Source organism: Ochotona curzoniae, unplaced genomic scaffold (assembly GCF_017591425.1).
Source record: "Ochotona curzoniae isolate NIBS_2020 unplaced genomic scaffold, NIBS_Ocur_1.0 patch345, whole genome shotgun sequence".
NCBI lineage: Eukaryota > Metazoa > Chordata > Mammalia > Lagomorpha > Ochotonidae > Ochotona > Ochotona curzoniae.
In genome coordinates, this window is record NW_024466912.1 from 263,614 (window position 1) to 288,959 (window position 25,346).

Below are 25,346 nucleotides of genomic sequence, written 5' to 3' on the forward strand. Positions count from 1 at the left end.
TCATTGCAATGTTTCAATGCCAGTTTACAAAGAAGGAGCCCGTGCACACCTGTGGAACTTGAGAGTCCCAGGAGATGGGTCCTATTAGGTCGTATTACATGTAGATGGTGAATCTGAACAAACCCAGATTCAGATGATCTCTTCAACCTGAATTAATATGACCAGCTTGCTTCACCTGCTGAGGCTAATGAGAAACCCAGCAGATTATCTTCTTTTCATTAGGAAAAGAAGATACAAAAGAAGAAAATAAAGTTTCTTCCTAGCTTTTCAGTCCAGGGGTGATGGTTTCCTATAGCCACTCCTTACATCCATCAGCATTCATGGGGTATTGTGTGATGAGATCTGTTTGGGTTTCAATTTGTATCAGCACTCACACAAAACAATCCCTAAAGTTAACAACCATGGGACTTCAAAAGTGACTCTAAAAAATAAAATGGCCCTTCTTGGAAGACTATAACAAAACACAGCGCCACAATGAAACAATACAATTCCCATGAATTATACCTTAATATTAACAAAAAAAGTAGTGTCAAAATAAGCAGCTCTGAAAAGAGAAAAAAAATATATAACTTAGGTCAGTGTTTGAGGCTCATGTGATTTTGCTGGTGTGGGAGCCCAGCAGGCCAGCCAGGAAACATGACAGATGCCTCTCCTTTCCAGACCAAAGGGCAGCACTGACATTACCACGTCCCAGGCTTAAAATCTGCTGCTCCTGAGGCCCACTTCCCTGTGCACCCGTGTGCTTCCTTAGATTGGGTATGAGGAATGAAGCCTGAAAGCTGACAGGTCCTGGGTTCAAATTTTGAGCTGGCTTATGGTTCCTTACAAAGAGCTCTTAAAAGAGCAGACAGAAGCTGAGAACTGAGGGAGCCCCATCCCTCTGAGCAATGCCAGGAGCCATTAGAATTGGCAAGATAGGGCAGTGCTCTGCCTGGAGTTATTTTTAATAGCTTCCTTTCAGCATATTAATGGTCTGAAAGCCAAGGACATGGAACTTCCAGAATGCTGAGGTTTTCAACAACCACACACTACCCAGATGAATGTCTGCCTTTGTTCAACAGCCACCTACATTGCCCCATAAGAACCAGACTTAGAAAGGTACATGAAGGCCCAGGCAGGCTGATAGTGTCCTGGGCCCGCCTGAAGCCCCATGTGCTGCACCATCAGACCAGGCCTGGGTCCTGCACCCACTCAGCTGCAGACATGGTGGCTATGATTGTTCTGGGAGGCAGTTGGGGATTTGTGGAAGGTGGTACAGTTGAAGAAGTGCATTACAGGTAAGGAATGACTTATTGGGGACTTCCACAGAAAAGGACATTGCAATTGCAGGCAAACAATGGGACTGGATCAGGTAGTTTGGAAGCAGGGGGGAGCTAGAGAACAAGCTTGGGTCAGACCAGGACACCTGCCCATGTGGAAGTCCTGGGATGGGTGTAGGCCATTTAGGCTGGGCCATGGCACTAATGGCGTGCAAGAGAACTAGATCTGGACACAGATGCTGAGAAGAATTTATGGGCCAAAACTAGTGGGACTGAAATACCTACTTGCTTGTGCTAGAGCTGGGGGTGATGAGAGTCAAGCTAGGCATGACCACAGAACTCAACAACACCTTGAGAACTGGGGTTCAGAGTAGGTTGGGTTGGTCTAAGCTGACACACCTGCAGGTACACTAAGAATTGGGTGTGGGATTGAATGGAATACAGGATCCAACAGCACACACAAAGGCCAGGGCTGAGGGTGGAATATGCTGGGCCAGGCCCTACACCCATTGATATGTGTGAAATCTGAGCCTGGGAGCAGGACTGGTGGGGAAATTTGGGGTTTCTCCTACCAGGCTGTAGCTCCTGCAGGTGAACAGAAGAGTTGGGGCTGGCTGTGGGCTAGAGAAGGTAGGGCTACCCTACTGTCTGCAGGTGTGTGGGCTGGATGGTATGTTGCTGGGGGGTGGTGGAGTGGGCAAGGCGAGGACAAGTCATAGCATACACTGGCATGTGTGGGAGCCAGGATGTGGTATCAGCCATGCCAGGTTAGGCTTCTGTACCTGCCTGTTTGCATGAGAGCCAGGGTTGGGAACTGATTGGGCAGAGCTAGACAGCAGTACCCGTCAGACAATTTGGGGCTGGGGGTGGGCCCAGGTTAGACCAGGCTGCAATATCTGGTGGCAAAAGCCAACCTGGGTGATGGGCCATGCCAGACTGGGTCAGAGCCACCACTGGCACACACAAAATATGTAGCTGGGAAGGGACGAGATAAGGGAGAGATAGTGATGCCGCTGCTGGGCTGTGGGTCCAATTGTTGAGTGCAAGAGCTGGAATGGGGTGGCAAACTGTGCTGGGCATGGCTAAAGTATCCTTTTGCATGGATGTGGACTGGGACTGGGAATGTGGTACATTGGACTAGGTTCCAGCACCTGTCAGTGCTGCTTGTGAAAGCCAGAGTGGGTGTAGACTGGGCTGGGCTGGGTCTCAGCACCTATTGAACTACATGAGAGCTGGGTCTGAGGTTGGGTCAAGCAGGGCTGGGCTGGGCTGTGGTACCCAAAGGTAAGAGCCAGAATGTGTGTGAGGCAGTTGGGTAAGGCCACTGTACCTGGCAGTGAATGCCAGGGCAAGAGGTAGACCAAGTCAGACTGGGCCAAGCACCCACATGAGATCTGCCACTAGGACGTGGCTTGATGGAGCAGCTTGGGGAACTCCTCTGTCAGGATGCAGTCCATGATGCTGAGCACAAGAACTGAGGCAGGGAGCAGCCCAGCCCAGGCCAGACTATAGTACCCACCAGCATACTTGTGAGTCAGGTCTGGGGAGGGGACATTTTGGGCTAGGTCATAACACCCACTGGCAGATCTGAGAATCAGAACTGAATGTGGGACAGGCTGGGTTGGGCCACAACACCAGCCAGTCCACATTAGAGCTGGGACTGGGGACTGACTATGCTGGGCTAGGTTGCAACATTCCCTCGCATTGCTGGGGATGGGTTAGCCAGCCCATAGCACCTACTGGTGAATGCCGAGTTGAGGAAGGCCGTACCAGACACAGGTACGACTCCACAGGTAAGACTCCATGGGGGCAAACCTGGCAGGGGGACAGTAATGGCTTCCCTGCTAGGTCACTGCTTCTACTGGTCAGTGTAAAAACTGGATCTGGGAGCAGACTAGGCTGGGCAGGGCTATAATACCTGTAAGCCTGCATGTGACCTGGGTTAGGAGGAGAGTCTGGCTGGGCTAAGTAACCATATGCCTTGATACATGTATGAGGCAGAGTAAGTGCAGGCTGATTGGGCTTTAAGGCAGCATCAGCTGGCAAGTACTGGGACTGGGGGTAAGCCTTGTCAGGCTATACTGTAGTATTACCTGGAAAGTGCAAGATCCAAGGCCTAGAATGGACCTAGCAGGAAAACTGTGGGCACCGTTCTGATGGATTGTAGCTCCCACCAGTAAACATGAGAACCAGGGCTGGGGGTGGGTCTGACTGGACAAGCAGTAGCACCTGACAGTGTTAGTATGGGCTGGTAGTAGGGTTGACCTGGCTGAGGTAGCCTGCAACACCCATGGCTGTGTATACGGGAGCTGAATGGGATGTGGGTAGGATGGACTGGACCAGTCTGCTACACATGCCAACCAGCACAGGGCTGGGTGGGCCTGGTGTGGGTTATAGGGGTTGCTCTTACTAGGCTGCAGTTCCTGATGGTATGTGTGAGGGCTGAGTGTGTGGTGGGCAGGTTTAGTTGAGACCACAGCATCCACTGGTTTCTATAGGAGATAAGGCTTGGGACAGAATTGACTGGGTGACTGCAACCACCAGTGTATGTGTGTTTAGGCTGGTGTGGGTGGCCAGCTGAGCCAGATCGCTACAACTAAGGCCTCAGAATCTTTCAAGTAGTAGCCTGCAGAGGCTGAAGAATCTGTTCTTTTCTAAATTCAGCTTTGCAATGTTCAAATACCACTTTTCTGTTTTTGTTCATTTGAGTAGCCATAAATACAACATCCATCTATAAGAAAGTGTTATTCTCTAGAACCAATATGGCAGAATAAGGTAAGGACACATTTAAACAGATGGAGAAATGTTGGCCAATGTGAAACAGAGACGGCACGTTCTAGGAAATGGAAGAGGACAGAATAATAGCAGAGGTGTACCTGGAGACTGACAGACACAAGAAAGCAGGGGACACAAAAGTGGGGTGCTGCAGTGACCAAAACTGTAGGACTTTCAGCAGGCAGCAATCTGAAGTGAATCAGCAGCCAGAACTCCATCATAACAAGGTAGAAAGGGACTCTCACTGGGAGCTCAGGAGGTGAACCCAGACAAGAATGACCCATCCTGCCTTTCTGTTTGATTGCACCAGGGGCAGAGACAGAGCGGTGGGTCCCAGATGGGTGGTGTGGGAACCAGCCCAGTGTGCACACTAAAACCGAATTGGGCACCATTTTGTCTAGAGAGACAAAGGCTATGGGACAGGACTGAGCATGCACTGAGCTGGGAGTGAACTCATTTCTGGCTCAGCAAACTGCAACAGCATGGCATCCTACAGGTCCACTCAAGAGAGGACCTGGTAGCACTCAGACCTGATGGCCAGCAGATCAAGAACTCCAATACTGACACATCAGTTGCCATGTTGTACATTGTGGGAAAAGCTTCACTTCAGGGACAACAGTGAACTGTGCATGTGCTGAGCTGGGAGTGAACTCACTGAGCTCAGTGCATTGCACTGGTCCCACAGAGAAAATACTGATTTTGTCATTTACAGGTCAAAATGAGTCCATGTGAACCCAGACCTAATGGCCAACAGGTTCCAGCAAGGTCAGTACCATCAACAACCTAGCTAGTAGCGTGGCCTTGTGGAACCCAGGCTCTGTGTGCTGGGTTCGAAGCCCATGTGTGTGCTCTCTGATTTCTCTTAGTCACTGCTTCTGGGAAAGCCCAACAGGCCTCAGCTTCCTGTATCCCTGGGGTGTGCCATGGGTCAGGGGTGTGGGGCAGGAGGGATTCAGACTCTTATCCACTGTCCTTAGCTTTGGGATGGGCACTCTGGGCATGTGTGGGTCTTTGGGAAGTTGGGGGTAGACACCAGAAGTTTTCACTCTGTTCTTTTTTTTTTTTTTTAATATTTATTTATTTATTGGAAAGTCAGATATAGAGAGCAGGAGAGAGGAAGATCTTCCATCCGATGATTCACTCCCCAAGCGAGCCCAACGGCCAATGCTATGCTGATCTGAAACCAGGATTCAGGAACTTCTTCCGAGTTTCCCACACGGGTACAGGGTCCCAAAGCTTTGGGCCATCCTCGACTGCTTTCCCAGGCCACAAGCAGGGAGCTGGATGGGAAGTGGAGCTGCCGGGATTAGAGCCGGTGCCCATATGGGATCCAGCATGTTCAAGGCGAGGACTTTAGCTGCTAGGCCACGCCGCTGGGCCCAGTTTTGCCTTTAAAACATCAAATAAATGTTTTTAAAAAATGGTAGCAGCCTTGTAATGCAGTGGTTTAAGAATCCTCTTGCAACGTGGGCATCCCTTATAATGCCAAAATAGAGAAAACAAGGCAACGAATTGCATTTCTTCATGTATTAGTATGGATTCAAGAATTCACATTCGTGAGTGAGAGCAGGCATGTCATGTGGGTTATCCATGATGTGCGTGTAGCTGTGTGTATGGTGGGGAAATGTACATGTTGGCAGGCATCTCACTGTTGAGTCTGGGAAGGGCAAGGGTGTGGGTGTGGCAGAAGCAGGGCTGTCCCACCATGGTAACCAGGGGAGTCTGTGCAGGGACAGGAACTACAGGGTCTTGCAGAGCAGGAGAGGCTGGTCCAGCTGCAGGATCTTCTGTCTGGTGTGGCAATAATGCCTGCCTTGAGAGGGGCCCTGAGGGGTACAGAACTAAGGTGAGCTGTGGTATCCGGGGCCTGGGATCCTGGTGCTGAAGAGCAGGGTCAGTGCTCCTGGGCAGGGCGCTGGTGGGGAGGCAGGACTGAGTGAGTGAGGAATGAATGAGGTGGACACGCAGGGATCAGCCCAGCAACTGCCACCCCTGGTGCATTCTGTGTGGCTGGGAGGGGTCTCTGTCCTTGCCGCCTCCTGGTCCTGGCTGTTCCTGAGGGACAGGTCCAGCCCAGGCCAGGCAGCAGTGGCAGAGAGCTCCAGGGTTCCCTGTGATGCAGCCTGAGCTGGGCTGGGAACTCTGCTTAAAGGAGGATTGGAACAGGGCCTGCCTATGAGTGGGAGAGGATGAGATCCAGGAAGGAAGTGGGGGTAGAGTGTGTTCATGTACCATACAAGATCCACCTGCTGGTGCATGCTGTTGTGTTTTGCTCAGCGCTGCTGTCTCTCTCACATTGCTGCAGGCATGTTGGATGCTTTGAGACCCTGAGTTTGATTGACCCTCAACTATCATCTTAGTGCTCAGTTGTCTTCAGCCATAAACCTTTGCACGCTTGGAGGTTATCCTTTTATTTCAATCAAACTTACAAGTATTTATAGTTGAAAAAGTTAATGATTCTTTAAGATTTCTTATGAGAGGCTGGCATTGTGGTGCAACATGGAAAGCTGCTGCCAGCAATGCCAGTGTCCCATGTGGCTGTTGAACAGAGTCCTGTGTGCTCCACTTCTCAGTCAGCTCCCTGCCCTTGTGCCTGGAAGAGCAGCAGAAGCTGGCCTGAGTGCTGGGACCCTGCAGCCATCAGAGAGAAGCTGGAAACTGGTGGATCCTGCTTTGGCCTGACCCAGGGTTGGCTTTGTGACCATCTGGGAGTGAAGAATTAGGTGTGAGATCTAACTGCCTCTTCCTTCTCTAACATTCAAATAAATAAATAAATGAAGTTTCTCATGGCAAGCAGTATTCTTTGTGTCCTCTCAGTCTGCCTTACCAGCAGCTACTGACCCGACACCTGAGCTGACCTTGGCTCCCCATGTCATACTCACAGCCTCTCCGTGAGTCCCCTAGTGTCCGCCCGCAGCCATTGTGTGATGCATCATGTTTGTATTTCTCCATTGTGCGGTTTTATGGACTAAAAAGTCAGAGAATTTTGATTCTGAGAATTTTTCCCCCTTGGGTATTAGTTGTTTCATTTTAAAGTTTTGTTTTTATCCTAAATGAATTAATATATCACTGGAAAGTCAGAGAGAGAAAGAGAGAAAGGAAAAAAAGAGACAGAGGCAGGCAAATGAAGAGAGATCCTCTATCTGCTGGTTCACCCCCACATGCAGTAGCCAGGGCTGGACCTCTCTGAATTCTGAGTCCAACGCTCCATCTTGGTCTCCCCTGTGCGTGGCCCAGTGCTTGAAGGACCATGTGCTGCTCCAGGGTGTGTGTTAGCAGGACACTGGACTGGATGCTGAGCACTGCAATGTGGGATGCAGCTTTAACAGTGTTGACTTAACGGTTGGTGCCCAATAGTTGTCCCTCATTTTATTTTTGATTAACACATAGAATTTGTTAGTATATATTTCTTTTCATGGTAAATTTTTTTCACATTTTACATTTCATTATTATTATTGTTATTATTATTATTGTTATTATCATTTTGTGATACAGTTCCATAGGCTTCTGGTATTTCCCTTATCCCATCCCCAATCCCCCGCCACACACACCTAGTTCCTCTAGATCAATTCTCTTCATACTCAGTCATATGTCCATCATTGTGGGAATGGACAATGTCAGAGAGTCTAGTATCCTATTGTCTATATAGTATCCAATTTCATTGTAAGTCCATCTTTGTCTGGAAGTAGAAATGCATACTACATTGTATCCTCATATCTGGATATGTTAGTCTCCATTTCACAGCTACTGTTCAACCTCTCAAATGAAAAGTCATAATACAAAATCAACAGTAGAAAGAAAATAGAAATTTACAATGCTATGAAGTTAAATAACATCTTACTAGATATGACAATCTCCATTATACAGCTTCCATACATTTCTTTAAATGAAGAGCCACAAAAAAAAATCAATATCAGGAAGAAAAAAATTAACAACACCCTGAAGTTAAATAACATGCTACTAAATGATTAATGTGTAGTTGAAGAAATGAAAATCAAGAACCTTCTTGCAGAAAATGATGCTACTCTATGACCTATGAGTTATTAAAGAATTTAATCAGAAACAAGTGTTTTGAAGAGGTGTAAATAACAGAAAACTTCAAAATCCATGCGATATAATTTCTGCCGATTTTTGGTGGTGAAGTGTGTATCTTCTAGGCAACAATTGGATGGGTTTTGTTTTTAAATCCGTTCTACTAATCCATGGCGTTTGATTGAGCTTAAGCCAGTTACATTCAGGGTTAATATGTATGGGTGGTACTTTGTGACCAGAAACAGCCCACATGCATGCTGGTGGGTGCTACAGCCTTGCCCAGCCTGTTCTGAGTACAGTCCTGGCTCTGCCACTCACCAGTGGGAGCCGCAACCCAGAGGAGGAGTCCCCAGAGTTCCCTATTAGGCCTGTTCCCAGCCCTGGATCTGGGTTGATGCTGGCAGGTTCTTCAACTCAGCCTGACATGTCCCACCTGCAGTTTCAGCTCTCGCTGGCTGGTGTTGCAGCTTAGCTCAGCCAGCGCAGCCCACACCTGTCCTGGCCCAAGTGTGTGAGCACAGCTCAAACATTTCTCCAAATAGTCTCCAAAAAAAGTTTATTCATCAGTAGTTGATAAAGCAATTTTAAATAGCATGTCATTTACATTAAAATATTTTTATAGTCTTTGTAAAATCACATAAAATTAATATATGTTATGGATAATCTCCCTGAAGATATGTGCATATGCAATAAAATACACATGTAATGTCAATGCATGTACATATTGTCTTACCGGCCTAGGTTTTATTTATATTAAAAATTATAACAGAGAGAAGCCTAAAAGTTATGTAAGTTCACAAGTATGAACTAGAGTAAATCAAATCAGGACTCCAAAATAAACAAGGGGGTAATGCAAAACATGAATTAGACTCAGGCTCCAGCAGTTAAATGGTCACATTATTCTGTAATATGCCTGGGATAAGATGACACAAATTGGCTGGCACTGTGCCGGGTAGTGATCCTGCTAGTGATTCAGCTCCAGCAGTATCAGGGATAGTAGTTCTAGCTAGAGTTTAATGTCCAACATCATCAGTGGTGTGGTCAATGGCATTGGCGCCCAGCAGAGGGTGCCATGGCTCTGGCATAGGACCCCATGAGATGTGATTGAGCGTTCTGCTGCCTGTGTAGGCTGAAACCTAGTTCTGTGGCCCTCCCAAGTTGAAATTAGTCTCCAAAATAAAACATACACAGTCTGTTAGGTTCAAATTAGAATGATTTGTATCCTATTATTTATATACTATTATTTGCTCCCAAAAGTGAGAAATCCGTGTGGGCAGTAGTTTCAGAGAGTAGAAACCTGAGGTTTTCATTATGCTGAGCTGAGAACCATGACCAGAACCTTCTATCTGGTTAAATCCTATGGTAGAAAAATAACGTTGGTATTGCAAATCATGTCTCATAACAGAGGAATACAGTATAATCTTCCTCCACGCATTCCTCCAATGTGGTAGAAGACCACTCTCTAACGAGACACTTTGTGATCTCTGGTCTCAGTGGATCTGTCTGAGAACCAGGATTGCTAGGCTTGTTTCTAAAACACTGAGGGTGTGCTTGGTGCTGTGGAATAGTGAGTTAACCCATCGCCTTCGGTGTCAGATTCACATCTGGGCAGCACTGGTATTTCCAGCTGCTCCTCTTCTGACAAAGCAGTGAAAGGTGGCATCAGTGTTTGGGTCCCTGCACTCCCATGGAAGACACAGATGACGCTTCAGGCTCCTGGTTTGGGCCTGGCACAGCCCCATGCAGTTAGCTATTTGGGGAGTGAACCAACAGATTGAAGATCTCTGTTTTCCTCTTTCTTTCTTTTTTTTTTTTTTTAAAGATTTATTTTTATTATTTTTTGTATTGGAAAGGCGGATATACAGAGAGGAGAGACAAAGATCTTCCGTCCGATGATTCACTCCCCAAGTGAGCACAACGGCCGATACTATGCCGATCCGAAGCCAGGAGCCTCTTCCGGGTCTCCCACGCGGGTGCAGGGTCCCAAAGCTTTGGGCCATCCTCGACTGCTTTCCTGGGCCACAGGCAGGGAGCTGGAAGGGAAGTGGGGCAGCCAGGATAGAACTGGTGCCCATATGGGATCCCGGGTGTGACCACTGCGCCACCGCGCCGGGTCCTTTCTTTTTTCTTAAAAAAAAAAAGTCACAAGTGTTGTCACTCAATTTTCCTGTCAGAAGTTGAATGGAATAGAGGAATCATGATTTAACAAGGCCTGGGGGTGAGGCTGGCACTCAGCATGAGATCCTGATCAGGTGCTTGCTACTGGCACTGACACGGTTACCAACAGGGAATCTTCTGCTGGACTGTCTCCCCCTTCTGTGACATCCAGGTGACTCCTGGGCCCAGACTGGTCTGAGACTCCCTGGTCTGCAGCCCTTCCTGAAACAGCACCAGAATCATGCAGTCTGCTCCCAGACTGTGGTCTTATCGGACAGCTCAGCATGAAATGTCCAAGTGTCAGTGTCTGTTCCCTGGCTCTCACACAGCCAGTTACTGCATTGGTGACCTCATCAGTTGTCAAGGCCATGATACGACTTCTTTTGCATCTTCTCCCCAACCTGTTTCCAGCTGAGTCCTGCTCTGGTTCCCAAGTTCCCACCTGCATCATCTGCCCCTCCCATCCACATTCTGTTCTCAATGCAACAGCCAGCATGACCATTTATAAAGTTGGAATTGATAGCTGATGTTGGACCAGTGTGTGTTAAACCACTACTTGTGCAAAGAGCATGCCATATTTGAGTGCAGGTTCAAGTCCTGGCTGCACCACTCCCAAAGCAGTTTCTTGTTAATGCATCTGGGAAGATGGCCCAAATATTTTAGTCTCTAACCCATTTTTCATAATGTGGTGAAAGATTTTTCCTTTCTTATCCAGCCGGTAGTGCACAAGTCCCTGGTGAGCCAAGGTAAGTGTGGGCACACATATGGTGCTCAGTGTAAGGAGTCAGGGAGATCCCACCTTCTCTCCTTTCCTACCTGAGTTTTTTCTTCATCACAACAGTGACCTCAGCTCCAAAGACAAGGATAGCAATAACTCCAAGGATAGCAATAACTGGGCAGGGTGACCTGAGGAGGTGGTGCTGCGGAAGGAAGTAAGAGCAAGGAGCCCTGGCCCCCAGGCCACGGCTCTGACCCTTTGAAGGTGCCCAGGATGGCTCTGCTGTCCCTGACAGGAGGCTCTGCCCCCTTCCCTCCTTACCTCATCTCAGGGTGAGGGGCTCAGACAGCTCCTTGTGCTGCACATGGCACGTGTATCTCTGCTCCTCTCCAGAAGGCACCAGCACAACTGCCCACTTCTGGAAGGTTTCATCCCGTGTAGCCCTGGTCTCCACCAGCTCCGTGTTCTGGGTCTGGTCCTCCCCATCTCACTGCCAGGTGAGTGTGATCTTCTTGGAGTAGAAGCTCAGGGCCCAGCACCTCAGGGTGGCTTCCTGGTTGGAGAGGGGGTGGTGGTTCACATATGCTTTGGGTGTATCTGAGAAGAATCAGGAAATTAGGCTTGCATTGCCACTCACCATGTGCTAAAACACTGATCATGTGATCATCCTGAGTCTGGTCAGGAAGGTGTACAACCATCATAGCCTGTGCACAGGAATGTGGGATATTTGATATCTTGGGAAGTTCTAGAATCAGGCTGAGACAGTCGAGGGTAGTAGACTCCAGGTCTCTGGGGGAGGAGAGGCCCCTGGTCCTGAGTGCAGGCTGAGGGACTGGGGTCTGATCTGCAGGCCTGTTGATGTGAGGTGGAAAATCTCCTGCCCCCTCGCTGCTGCAGGCTTTCAGGGCGTTGAACCTTACTTATCTCAAGGAAAGGTATCCCCTTTTCTCTCCTAGGGTTCATCCTGGCTTTTCTCGGAGGAGTTGGGGTTCCTCAGAGCCCCGAGATGATTCTTTCCTCTGCAGCAGAGGGAGGGCGAGTTCCACTGTCTTCCCCTCTATGTGGGAAGCACAGGCTGGAAGACCCAAAGTCATGGCGTAGAACCCTGAGCCCCACGCTCCTGTATGCTGCAGCACCTTCTGCCCCATCTCCAGGTATCTGCGCAGCCACTCCAGGCACGTGCTCTCCAGGTAGGCCCTTTGGTGCTCAGCTTCACCCGCCTCCTCCAGCTTGCGCTTGCTGATCTGAGTCGCCATGTTGACCACAGTCCAGGTGCACAGGTCCTCACTCAGGATGATGTAGTCTGTGCCATCATAAGCTCCCTGAAGGCAGCCAAACAGGAGGTGCCCATCTGGTTCCACTTGGCAGCCATGCATGGCCTGAAAGGTATAAGGCTCTGGCCCTCCCCACAGTCAGTCCTGGGCTGGCAACACACTCAAGAGACAAATCTACTCACTTAACCCTGACTCGCAAGTCAGACAGGAGTGATCCCTGAGCTTCTTTTTATGGACATTAGGGCAAATCCCCTGGATCACAGCGATGGGCGTTCCCCTCTTCCTCATCCAGCCCAGGCCCTTCGTTGGCAAGGGGGCTACTCAGCAGCCCCACTCTGGTTATGTAGTAGTTCCAAAGGGTGTTGAGGTTCTTGAGGTAAATCTGATTGGAGTATCTCAGATTCTGAGTCTCCTTATCCTAGTACTCTGGCTCCACCTGCTGCATTCATGGTGCCCACAGTTCAAACCTTAGTGTGGCTGTCAAGCATAGGAACTGCATGTCATCCATGCAGCCCAAGTGATGAAGCCGGTCTCTCTGTGCCAAGGTCTGGGCATGGTGGTGTAGAAATACCTCAGAGAGTGGGAGCCTGATGAAGGCAGGGGCTGAGATGCTGCAGGTGGGACTGTATAGTCCGAGGTCTATTAAGATCTGGCTGGGAGGAGCGGACTTAATGATTTCGAGACTGAGAGAGGTGACTGGACAGGGGACTGGGTAAGGGGAGGGCAGGACAGGTGGAGGTGGGGACATTTGCACGGCGGGGGCGGGGGAGGATGATGGTGAGGTGGCAGTGGAGAGGCAGCTCCCAGGGTCCTGTGTCCCCTCCGTATGGTCCCCTTGCTTCTGCCCCACAGGGCCCATCTCCCTCCCAACCTGCACTCAAGCTCCCGGGTCTCCCTCAGGGACAGGCCCCCACCCCCCGCCCCCGTGAGCAGCAGGAGGAAGGTCCAGGACTCCATGGATGCTATCCCGTGGGTCTGGGAAGAGGCTGATACCTTTGACTGTATAATGCGGGGCAGGTGGCGCTGATATTTCTGTGGAAGTGGCACGCCCCATGGGAGCGCTGGTAGAACCCGGCCCACATTAGGACAGTTCAGGCAGTAGGGGGGGATAGTTTAGGAGCCAGGGGACATTTTAGGAGCCTGGCGACCCAGGTACCTGTGCCAAGGTAGCACAGTTTAGCTGTTTTCTCCCTTGCCCTGGCGCTGGAGCTCTTGCCTCCTATAGTTACAGAGAGAATAATGGGAGAGAAGGAAAGAGAGAGAGAGAGAGAGAGAGAGATTGAGATTGACTTTCAATCTGAGGTTTCACGCCCCTGTGACCAGCGTAGTATGGAAATAAAGAGCCAGGAAACAACAGCAAGTGCATGGAAAGTTTGAAATAAAAGCCCCTTGGAGAAGATACTGGGCAGTATACCTGGGCTTTTGAAGGCTTTTCACCTAAATGCCCAGGCAGCAGACGATGCTTGGGTTGGTAAGGAAGAGACTGTTGGTGGTGGAAACAGCTGTGGCAGCACCACACAGACACACCCCAGCCCCCTGGGTTATCTTTACAAACCTTGGGCTTCTGAGACCTAGACCAGCCTCACACAAAATGAGTCCAACATCCAGGGCCTAGGCAACTTCTCCCACCTGGGTGATTGGGTCATCATCTCCTGCCTTCCCAGAGGCGTTGGGAACTAGATCAGAAGTGGAACAGCATGGTACAGCAGCCATAACACTAACCAGACATTGCAGGAGGTAGTTTATCCCGTCCAGTGGGTCATACTCCTGGTCATCAACATGAATGTTCGTAACAGCACTGAACAGTACACTGGAAGTAGCTAAACTGGCCAATGCCAAGTTGAACATATTTAACAACAATTTTTGGAAAGGAGTATAACCAAAAACTTGTGAAGCATCTTTAAAGGATTCCTTGGGTGGAACAGGAAGCTAGAGCTGGTCAGAGGCTGGGAAATCGGACATCAAAGCTGTTGTGTATATGTGTAAGTTTTTGGAAGGCAGTACTACATACATACACACATACACACACACACACACACACACACACACACTGCAAGAGGGAGAGAGAAAGAGAGACATATTCTATCCACTGGTTCACTGCCCGAATGGCTCCAACCTCTGGTGTTGTGGGAGCTTCCTCAGGGTGTCCCATGTGAGTGAAGGACCTAAGTACTTGGGGAATCTTCACTGCCCTCCCATGCCATTAGCAAGCAGATGGATCTGAAGTGGAGCAGCAGGGACGCCATGACAGTGGACTGCTTTACAAGCTCTGCCACAGGCCACAGCTCTTCTGACATTTGGATTTCAGGATCCCTTGAAGTTCTCTTGCATTAGGAATGAGACCAAAGGAATTTAAAAAAATGTGAGTTCTAAAGTTAGACAGGAAGCACTCCATGCCTCATAAGGTGGGCTCTTCTCCGCCTACCCCTGTCTTGAGCCCCTGCTGCATGGTGTCTCCTCTTTTCCCTCCCAAGGCCTCACCTGCCCAGGTCTTTGTCAGCACCAGGGCCCCTGAGAGCAGCAGGAGGAGTCCCAGAGTCCTGGAACCCCCATCCTCAGGATCTGTGGAAAGCTCCAATCCAGACATTATAATGGATAACAGGCAACATTGACACAGAAATCATTGTGAGTGTGACCTGGGCCCCTGTCACAAGTGCCCAAGCAGAGTAACCTGACCCAAGTTGTCCCCCAGGAAGGTTGTTCTCAAGAGAAGGTTGTTTATTGAAACCTAGTTCAGCCTAGGATTTCTTCAAGTGTCCCAACTCACCACGTGATCATTCCTCTGCACCTGCTATGCTATGTCCAGCCTTTGCCAGACATTGTATTAATGGAGCTGCCTGATCCTGAACTGTGACCTCCAAACTAAGTTGGAATAAACCTCTTCTTTTCCAAGACACTCTTGTCCAATATTTTAGTTAAGGTAAGGAGTAGGTGACTGATACATTAAGACTTCTTGGTGTTCCAGATTGGATCTAAAGCAGCCTCACACATCTTCCCTAGCTCCATTCTGAATCAATGCACGGAAGGCTGGAGGAGTCTTACAATCTCAATTGTCTCCTCACAGGTCTGTGATGTGTCTGGGAGCCTCTCAGACCAGAGTCCCTATGCTCATGTTTGGGGTCCTGAGAGTCAGGAGGGTGTGAGAGATTGCCCCTGGATCTCTGTCTGCTTATCCCATGTTGGAGGCTATAAGCACATGGCATACCGGGTTCCTGGGGGAACAGCCTGACAGGGAGGACTCAGCTAACCAAGACCTCAACTTGGCCTGTTCACTGGGCATGCTGTGATAGTGGTGGGCCGCCACCTCTGCGCCCCAGTCTCTTTTCTGTCATTGGAGGAGTTGTGCTAGGACTTCCCTGGTAAACAACTCTAGAAAGTTAAATGTAACACTCATCCTGCTGATTAGCCACATGTAACAAGTTTGCCCTGAGGCATAGCTTCCAGCCCAGGTGCTAGCTTATGTGCACCTGGAAGTTAGGGCCCCTCTGCCCATGGCCTGAGGCACAGCTTCCTGCCCTGCATTCAAAACTGTGACCTATCACTTGACTGGAGGGTTCAGAGAGATAGACATGCCTACTAGCCAGTTACAACGTCATTGTTGAGTGGGAGTACTTTCAGGACCACCCTTCTGCTGGCCCCTTTGCTGCTTTGTGTAAGCTTGTAACTCCTTCCAGATAAACAGACATCCCTCACTCGTTTTTCTCCTGTGGTTCTTCTGCTAATGAACACCATAGCCTCACCCCTAGGAACCTCCGAGAGGAGGGTACTCCTTCACTCAGGTAATCACCCTCAGTTCATGGAGAGTGTGCTGGAGTCTCCCATACTTTTGTCCAGGCAGTGACATTTTTAGGTGCATGCCAAATGAGCAAGCCATGTTCCTCATCTTTTTCTGTTGACTGGCCATCTGATGGCACCTATGACTAAACTTAGGGTCCATAAAGTTATAATTGGCAATACGTGCCATCTAAGTTGATTTTAAAACTCCTGTCTGCTGCATGCCATGGGAGCTTAAAATCTCCTGACCCTCCTGCAGCCCAGTGGTTCCTGGAGTGCATCATAAGCTGAGGTCACCAAGTGTGGCTGATGGACTCCTCCTTTCATCCTACACTTGTGTCTGATTTATCTCTCACGCTTGGTAACCCTGTAATCTCCTCAACATTGGGTTATATCTGTGCTGCTCAAGGTGCCCTGCCTCAACCCTGCAGTCTTGTCCCTGAGCACTAGGTCTTTATTTTCTGTGGTTGCCACCTGCTCATTTAGATATAAATGAATGTTTGAGAAACAAGAAATGTGCTTGAGGGCCATTCAAGTGCTCACAATGTGCTCCCTATGAAGATGAGGGTCAGTGCTCCTGCCCTCACAGTGGCTCCTCCCTTTGCTGCTGCTCCACTGGAAGGAGGAACCCTGAATAAATATGTGGTAGTCATACCATAAGTTCAAGTTTAAGGGGGCTGTTATAGTGTTCCTTCTTCTGGACCAGGAAAGTCTTCTAAGAGCGTGGGAAACACAAACTGCGTGTGTACTCCTGGACTTAGAATTTGTAGAATTATTCTTTCTTCCACCTCTGGGTGTCAGACACACTCAGTGTCCTATCTCAGCTGTTGCTTTCAGCCTTGGTGTATTCTTGGTGAAGGTGACCTCTATCCTTGCAGGCTCATGTGAGATCACAGGACAGCTGCAGCCCAAGAGGCAATCTCACCGCGCCCCCCGCTGGCAGCATCCATGTACTGCAGGATGAAGTGGGTCCAGCCAACCTCTAGGCTTTGTGCTCACTGTCAGACTGCTCTGGGTGTCAGGTGGTTTCCTCAGTTTTTACACTGTTCTATAGGATTACGTTTTACAAGATAGTACTCATGTGAGCCCTAAGATAATGGTTCCAAATTTGTCAACAAATTCCTGCAACATCCAGGGCTAAACTAGGCAGAAGCCAGCAGCCAAAAATTACATCCTCATCTCCATTACAGCTGTAAAAATCAGTTAATGCCTCCTATTTTTCTGTTTGCTTTTGCTTTTTTCACAAGATTGTCTTGGTGATTGGAAAACTTGTAGTTCAGCACAAATTAAAGTACTGTTTTGTTTTAGTCCTTTGAAACCTTATTGGTGTCTTGATACAGGTTGCATTTAATCTAAAATTGCTGAGTTGTATGGATGTTTTAAATAATTCTGTACTTGAGCCATCTTCTGCTCCCTTCCTAAACTCACTGTGATGGCTCTTGCCGTCTGCCAAGGATGGGGAGAGGGTGCTAAGTTCAGCCCTTTGAGTGGTCATGCAGATACAGAGCTGGCAACACCTGGGTCTCACAGTCAACACACCCTGCACAATCTCGGGCAGTACCCGGGCACACATGGGGCTGGCAGCGATATATGCCAAGAGAAGGCCATTCTGCTTGGGTACAAGTCTTTGCCTGACACTTTGCCTGTCTCTCAGCTCCATCTGCAGGCCCTGATCTAAACAGGCAGCATTAGCATCCGGCCAGTGTGGATTTAATCAGCTCAGAAGTGAGTTCCAATGATGAGCCCTGCGGTTCCTTGGTTTTCTGCCCAAGGATGGGGGAAGGGCAGTAAGGCCTGCTGCTTTTGCAGCACCTGATTGTCACTAAACCACAGGTGGGATTCACAGTTATTGGACCATGCACAGTCACTGTGAAGCTGATAATGACAAATCCAGTCTGCCCTACTACAGCACACAGTTCAGATACCACAGGAAATTTTGAGGTTCCATCTGTAAGTTCTGGTTTGTGGGTGGAAACGTTTGGGTTTTGCCAGTTGCTGGGTCTCACAGCTGCACCTGGCTCTGAGTTGTAAGGCAAGGTCCTAAGTTCCCTCTCCTTACCTGCTCCCTGGTGACTGGAGTCTTGCTCTGCTTTGTGGCAGAGATGGCAGGAACAGGTGCAGGTGACCCCTTAGGCACCAATCTAAAGAGAGTCTAAGCTCTTAGTATGTACATGTGGGCCTGGGGGCAGGGCCATGGAGTCCTGTTGGCTTTTTTTAAAAAAAGATTTATTTATTTTTATTGCAAAGTCAGATTTACAGAGAGAAGGAGACAGAGAGGAAGATGTTCCCTCCATTGTTTCACTCCCTAAGCAGCCGCAACGGCCAGAGCTGTGCTGACCTAAAGCCAGGAGCCGGGAGATTGTTCTGGTCTCCCAGTATCTCAAGGCTTTGGGCCGTCCTTGACTGCTTTCCCAGACCACAAGCAGGGAGCTGGATGGGAAGTGGAATAGCTGGGACTGGAACCAGCGCTGTATGGTATCCCGGTGCATGTAGGGTAGGACTTTAACCACTAGCCTATTGCACCAGGTCCTCCCTGTTGGTTTTTATCGTGGCAGGCCTGCTTCTGGGTTTCAAGTCCAAATTCTGCGCTTAATTCACTCTTGTCTCCTAATTGGAAAGCAAGATGCCTTTTTTCACATTGTGCCTCTTGGGACTGAGGGAGAGATAATCATGGGTGTTCTCAGTTTTTTCTTTTTTATATAAAATTTAGTTATTTATTTTAAGTGAAAGGGAGAGAGAGACCTTCCATTTTCTGGTTCATTATCCAACTGGCCACAATGCCTGGGACTGGGCCAAGCCAACTCCGGGAACTTGTAACTCCATCTTAGTCTTCCAACTGGATGACAGGGGCCCAGACACTTGCACCATCTTATTTATGCTTCTTTGTTATACATGCATAAGAAGGGAGCTGGAGTGGAAGTGGAGCACCTGGGACTTGAACAAGTGCACATAGAGGATGCTGGCTTTGGAGATGGCAGCATACGCCGCAGTGGCATAATCTGTTAAACCACAACGTGAGTCCCTTTTCTTGCTTTCTTCAAAGTGTCTTCTCTTATTGTTGCACCCAAACCAGGCACTCAGCTGCCTTCCATGCCTCTTGTGAAGGCCGAAGAGTTGTTCGAGTTATGTCTCCATGCTGAAAGGCTCACACAGGTGCCTTCCTCAGCCACCATCTCATTGGAAGCCTGCGTTTATGAATGTTGGCTCTGTGGTCTAGTGTACAGTCTACTCTGCAGAATGTTCTAAATGTACTTTAGAACAGTGTTTTCCCGTTGTTTATGAGTGCAGTGTTTAGATGCCTCTTAGGTCTTGATGGTTTATATTGCCGTTCAAGTTTTCTGTTCCTTTTTTGATGTGTAGATAAACTGCTTATGAATGATTAATTATTGAGTGTGAAGTATTCAAATGAAGTCTTAAATTTCTGACTTCCATTCTATTAGTTTTTCTTTGTGAACAATTATGTATTGCCTAATGGCAAATACATTCTGGGGCATTCATTCTTAGGCGATTTGCTTGTTTTATGACAACATAGAAGCTACTTATGTTACAGCTATGACATCATCTGAAGATAAATTCTTTTTCTTTTTTTTTTTAAAGATTTATTTATTTATTTTTAAAGATTTATTTTTATTATTTTTTATTGGAAAGGCAGATATACAGAGAGGAGAGACAGAGAGGAAGATCTTCTGTCCGATGAGTCACTCCCTAAGTGAGCACAACGGCCGATGCTATGCCGATCCGAAGCCAGGAGCCTCTTCCAGGTCTCCTACTCGGGTGCAGGATCCCAAAGCTTTGGGCCGTCCTCGAATGCTTTCCCGGACCACAGGCAGGGAGCTGGATGGGAAGCGGGGCTGCCGGGATAGAACCAGCGCCCATATGGGATCCTGGGCGTGCAAGGCAAGGACCTTAACCACTTGTGCCACCGCGCCGGGCCCAAATTCTTTTTCTTTTAAAGATTTATTTTATTCTTTTTATTGGAAAAGCAGATATACAGAGAGGAGGAGAGACAGAGAGGAAGATCTTCCATTTGATGGCATACTCCCCAAGTGATTGCAATAGCTGGTGCTGCGCTGATCCAAAGCCAGGAATCCAAAGCCTCTTCCTGGTCTCCCACATGAGTGCAGGGTCCCAAGGTCCTGAGCCGTCCTCGACTACTTTCCCAGGCCACAAGCAGGGAGCTGGATGGGAAGCAGGGCTGCCGGGATTAGAAGTGTCATCCATAGGGGATCCTGGGGCATTCAAGGTGAGGACTTCAGCTGCTATGCTATTGCCGACCCCAACATCTGCATTTTAATCATTATTTTGGTCAAAGCATGTGAATGACATCAGGCTTTGTAAAAATAGACAGGAAGAAACTGGCTTTTGGTAAAAATTTATTTTTATTGGAAAGGTTGAGTTACAGAGAGAAGGACAGAAAGAGAAGAAATACTCCATCTGTTGGTTGCTGCTCCCCAAATGGCAGTAATGGCCAGAGCTGAGCTGATCCAGTGCCAGGGGCTGAAGCTTCTTCTGGGTCTCCCACGTGCGCGTAGAGCACCAAGCACTTGAGCCATGTTCTGCTGCTTTCCCAGGCCGTTAGAGGAAGCTGGGTCACACAAGTGGAGCAGCTGGGACACAAAGCGGGCAGAGACTTAGCTTCTTTTGCTGTCACACCAACCCCTAATTTCCTGAAATCCAAGTTCATTTATGGATTATAGTATCTAATATATCATATGTAATATATGATATACATTTCTGTGCATATATGTATATGTGTATATATATTGCACATTCAATGTTTTAATCTATTTAAAACTTTGAATCTTAAACATGTCTCCTCTAGAAAGTAGTTTGACAAGATTCTTCTATTCAGCATATTAATCTCTATTATTTGATTGGATTTTTATTTCAGTTCTTGTCTATTTTACTCCCAATTCATCCTTATCTTATTCCGTATGTACTAAATCAACATTTTATAGAAATATTTGTCAATTTCTTTCTCCAAAGGTCAGAGTCACAGAGAGGGGGAGATGAGAGAGAATCTTTTATTTGTTGATTCAATAGCAAATAGTTTCTTTTCAGTGTTCAAAGCAAAATTGATTAAAGATATTAAAGATAGAAGCCTCCTGCAGGAGCCACAGAGTTCTTTTTTAAAAAATTCTTAATCTTATTTTAATATTTATTACAAAGGTGAGGGCGTTGCAGACCCCCATGGTCTTCTGATTAGGATGGAGAGGTGTGGGAGTAGGAAGATGGGTAAGACAGATGCTTCAGTTCTCCTTCCTGTGATGGGGGAGGGGCAGGGGAGAGAAAGTGTGCTGCTCCTTGCTGTCACACCACATCGGCACCCAGAGACCGAGATGGTCATTTGATGTCGTCTTTGAGGTCCCGGTGTGGGGAACAATGTTCTGAGGGTGTCACCTGAGTGATCTTGATTGTTGTGAGAAGTTGTTGACTTCATTACACCAGAGGAAGAATTTCTTCCTAAGGCTAATTGGTTGTTCTTATCTGTCTCAGTGTGCCCACAGACCAAATGCTTGTTGTAGAGCTTGGAAGGTTGTTAAGCTGTCCCTTTCTCCTTCTTTTGATGAGATCCTTGAAGTCTTCTATTGACTTAGAGGAGCTGTTTCTCTTGTTTGTGTGTGTGTGTGTGTGTGTGTGTGTGTGTTCATCTGGGTATGTTCTCCATTCTTGCATGAGGGTCAGCAACTGAATGGTTCAGTCCTGCAACATATGCTCCAAGATCAGCAGATATGTCTATACAATTTTCCCTGAGGTCGGAGATTGAGCTCAGTGGTCTAGTTTGGAAGCCCCCTAAGAAAGTTTACCTGCTATGTCCCTAGGCCCTGTGCTTGTGTGCCAGCTGGTATAGGCCTGTGTTCAGTCTGCCTCCTGGAGCAGCCAACACATGTACCAATGGGTGTAGCTGCCTGGTCACGCTGCTCCTAGCCCTGGCTCTCATATGAACCAGTGCATGCTGGAGCCTTGCTCAGCACAGGCTGCTCCCAGTTCCGGCTTTTGTGTGCATCAGAAGGTGCTGCAGCTTAGTCAAGGTGACCCCAAAGAAGCCCTACCTGGCCCAGACCTAGGACCATGTTTTGCATGTGCCAGTGGGTGCTGTAGTGCAGCCTAGCCTGGCCCACCCCTCCAGTCCCAGTGCTCGTCAGCATCTGAACTCTAGCACAGTCAGGCTCATCCCCAGCCCAGCTCTTGCATGAATTGGCAGGTGCTGTGGGCTAGCACCCGTGTGCCAGGATGTAGACTTTCAAGAGAAACACACCCCACAGAAAATAATTTTATAAAAAGATGTATTTACTTATTTTAAAGGTAGACAAATGGGGATGCACGCACACACACACTCCCCAAATGGATGTAACAGCCAGGACTGAGTAAGGCTGAAGCAAGAGGCAGAAATTCCATCTGGGTCTCCCACATGGGTGTAATTAGGTCCAGGACTGGGTCATCTTCTGCTGCTGCCCAGCTACATTAGCAGGAAGCTGGACAGGAAGCAAAGCAGCGGGGGCTTGAAATGCTGCTTGAAATGGTGGCAATCATGTGGCAGGTCAACCTTTGGTGCCATAATGCCAGCCCTTAGACTATACTTAATAAATTTAAGAATTCAAGAGTTTGGCGGTCTAGACTGTGGCTCAACAGGCTAATTTTCCACCTGCAAATGCCAGCATCACCTATTGGTGCTGGTTCATGTCCCAGTTGATCCAGTTCCCATCCAGCTCCCTGCTTTTGGCCTGAGAAAACATCAGAGCATGGTTCAAGCCCTTGGACCCCTACAACCACGTGAGAGACTGAGAAGACGCTTCTGGCTCCTGGCTTCAGACTGGCTTAGCTCCAGCCATGGCAGTCATTTGGAGAGTAAACCGGCAGATAATCTGTCTCTCAGATCTGTCTTTCCCTTTCTCCATAAATCTGTTCTTCAAATAAAGATGAAATAAATCTCTTTTTTAAAAATGCAAGGTTTTAAAAATGTTAGTACTTGAGTCTGCACCAAGATGATCAGAGTTAAGAGCAGGGAAGGGGATAGATGGGAAATTAGACGGAACCTAACCCGTTTATTTGGAATGTGAAATAATGGGATTCTTCTCTGTTAATTGTAGAACTTTGATCCTTTATCTTCATGATCCTTTCTAAAGATTTATTCATTTATTTATTTTGAACTCAGAGTTACAGAGGGAGAGACAGAGAATAAGAGAGAGATCTTCCTACCACTGATTCACTTCCTAGACAACTGCAATGGCCAGGGCTGAGCCAGGCCAAAGAGAGGAACTAGGAACTTCAACCAGGTTTCCCAGTGAGCAAGACGCTTAGTTGTCCTCTGTAGCTTTTCCCCAGCCCATTAGCAAAACGCTGGACCAGAAGTAGAGTAGCTGAGAACCAAACCAGGACTCATATGGAATGCCAACATTGCAGGAGATAGCTTTTACCTCCTATACCACAACACCAGCTCCAAGAATCTGACGCCATTAAAAAGACTGAATTTGGGTCTGGCACGATGGCCTAGTGACTAAAATTTTTGCCTTGCATGACCAAGGATCCCCACTGGGTACCAGTTTGTGCCCTGGCAGCCCCGCTTCCCATGCAGCTCCCTGCTTGTGGCCTGGGAAAGCAGTAGAGGACAGCCGAGGACCTTGGGACCCTGTACCAATGTGGAAGACCTCGAGGAAGCTCCTGGTTGCTGGCTTTGGATCAGCTCAGCTCTGGTTGTTGTGGCTACTTGGGAAACAAAGCAGTGGATGGAAAATCTTTGTCTCTGTGTCCTTCTCTCTGTAAACTTGCCTTTCCAATAATAAATACCTCTTTTAAAAAAAATGACCAGGGGTAAAGGCAGAAAGAACAATACAGAAAACAGCTCCAGAGTAAGGACAGGTTGAATGAGTCTACAAAGTCATGTCTTCATGTCAGAGACTAAAGCAGGCAGGGGCTGCTCTGGGCCTGTCAGAAACGCAACCCATGTTGCTGCGTCCCTCCTGACCCGCACTCAAGCTCCAGGGTCTCGGTCAGGGTCAGGGCCCCAATAACAGCAGGAGGAGGGTCCAGTGCGCCAAGGACCCCATCCTTGAGGTCAGGAGGGATTCTTGATTCCAAGGTGTCCTTGCTAACTTTATAACTGGGTGGGGATGGAGCCCCGGCGGTGGCGGCGGCAAAGATTGGCTCTTCCGGAAACCGCTTGTCCAATGGGAGCGTTGGCACTGTCATGGAAGAAGAGCCTGACCCCTATTGTGAGAGGGAAATTTTCCTTTAGAATCCCCAAGACTGGGCCTCTCCAGCACAGACTCCGCGCTGGACTGAGACTTCGGGAGCCACCCTGTGTATCTGAGCATTTGATCCCAGGGTTGCCCTGGGACCTGGTACTTGGCACCAAGGCTCCTCCCTACTGTCTTCCAGAGGCCAACTCAGTGGCTAAGTCAGCAGTTCTCAGATGCTTTGGTTTCATGCTGTGTTTATGCTCTTCAGAACTAGTAGTGACCCCAAAGAGAAACAAAACTTGGGTTATATGTATGGTTCAAATTTAGAAATGAAAACCATTTTAAATATAATTAACTCATTTAAAATATCGCTTGACTTTCAAATGAATAGTGTTTTTATGAGAAATAACAATTTCCAAAATAAACAGGATAGAGAGAATAGTGAATCTTTACTTTTTGCCTCTTTGCAGCTCCTTTTGCCTGCTTAAATTACTGAATTTTCACTTGTGCTCTACAGTTAGCTTGATTTTTTTATTGTAGTATGTGAAAAAAGAACAGCATCAGCAAATATATAGGAGGAATATCTTAATAAGGTATCCAAGTAATTGTGAATATTAATTTTTGATTATAAACGAAAAAAAGACACAAGCGCCAGCCTTTTCTCTCTTCCTTCCTTCCTTCCTTCCTTCTTTGAAAGTCAATTACAGAGAGAAGGAGAGATACAGAGAGAAAGATCTTTGTCCACTGGTTCATTCCCCAAGTGGCCGCAATGGCCGGAGCTGAGCCAGTCTGAAGCCAGCAGCCAGGAGCCAGGAGCCAGGAGCCAGGAGCCAGGAGCTTCTTCTGGGTGCAGAATAAGCATGGTTGCAGGGTCCCAAGGCTTTGAGTTGTTCTCCACTCAAAGTAGGCCACAAGTAGGCAGCTGAATGGGAAGTAGAGCTTCTCGGACATGAACTAGGGCCCACATGGGATACTGGTGTATGCAAGAAGATTCAACCACCAGGCCGTGGAGCCAGGGCCCAAAAGTGGTACTTTCATTATCTTCCTCAGCTTAAATTATTTAGCATTACCATTCATCAAACTACTGGGCAAGAAACTTTGAATTCGTATTTTCTTGAGATTGTGCATGCACGTCCAAAATCTGACGCAAGTGTCAGCGTTTAAAGTTTATTTGCAA

The 25,346-nt window shown here is 48.0% G+C and overlaps 1 protein-coding gene and 1 pseudogene across 1 annotated transcript in view; both read right to left on the reverse strand.

Annotated features, from left to right (window-relative positions):
* The window catches only part of LOC121167178, a 193,429-nt pseudogene extending 180,765 nt beyond the window's left edge, over nucleotides 1-12,664 (reverse strand).
* The window catches only part of LOC121167192 (patr class I histocompatibility antigen, A-2 alpha chain-like), a 185,892-nt gene that overhangs the window by 68,739 nt on the left and 91,807 nt on the right, over nucleotides 1-25,346 (reverse strand). The window lies entirely within an intron of this gene.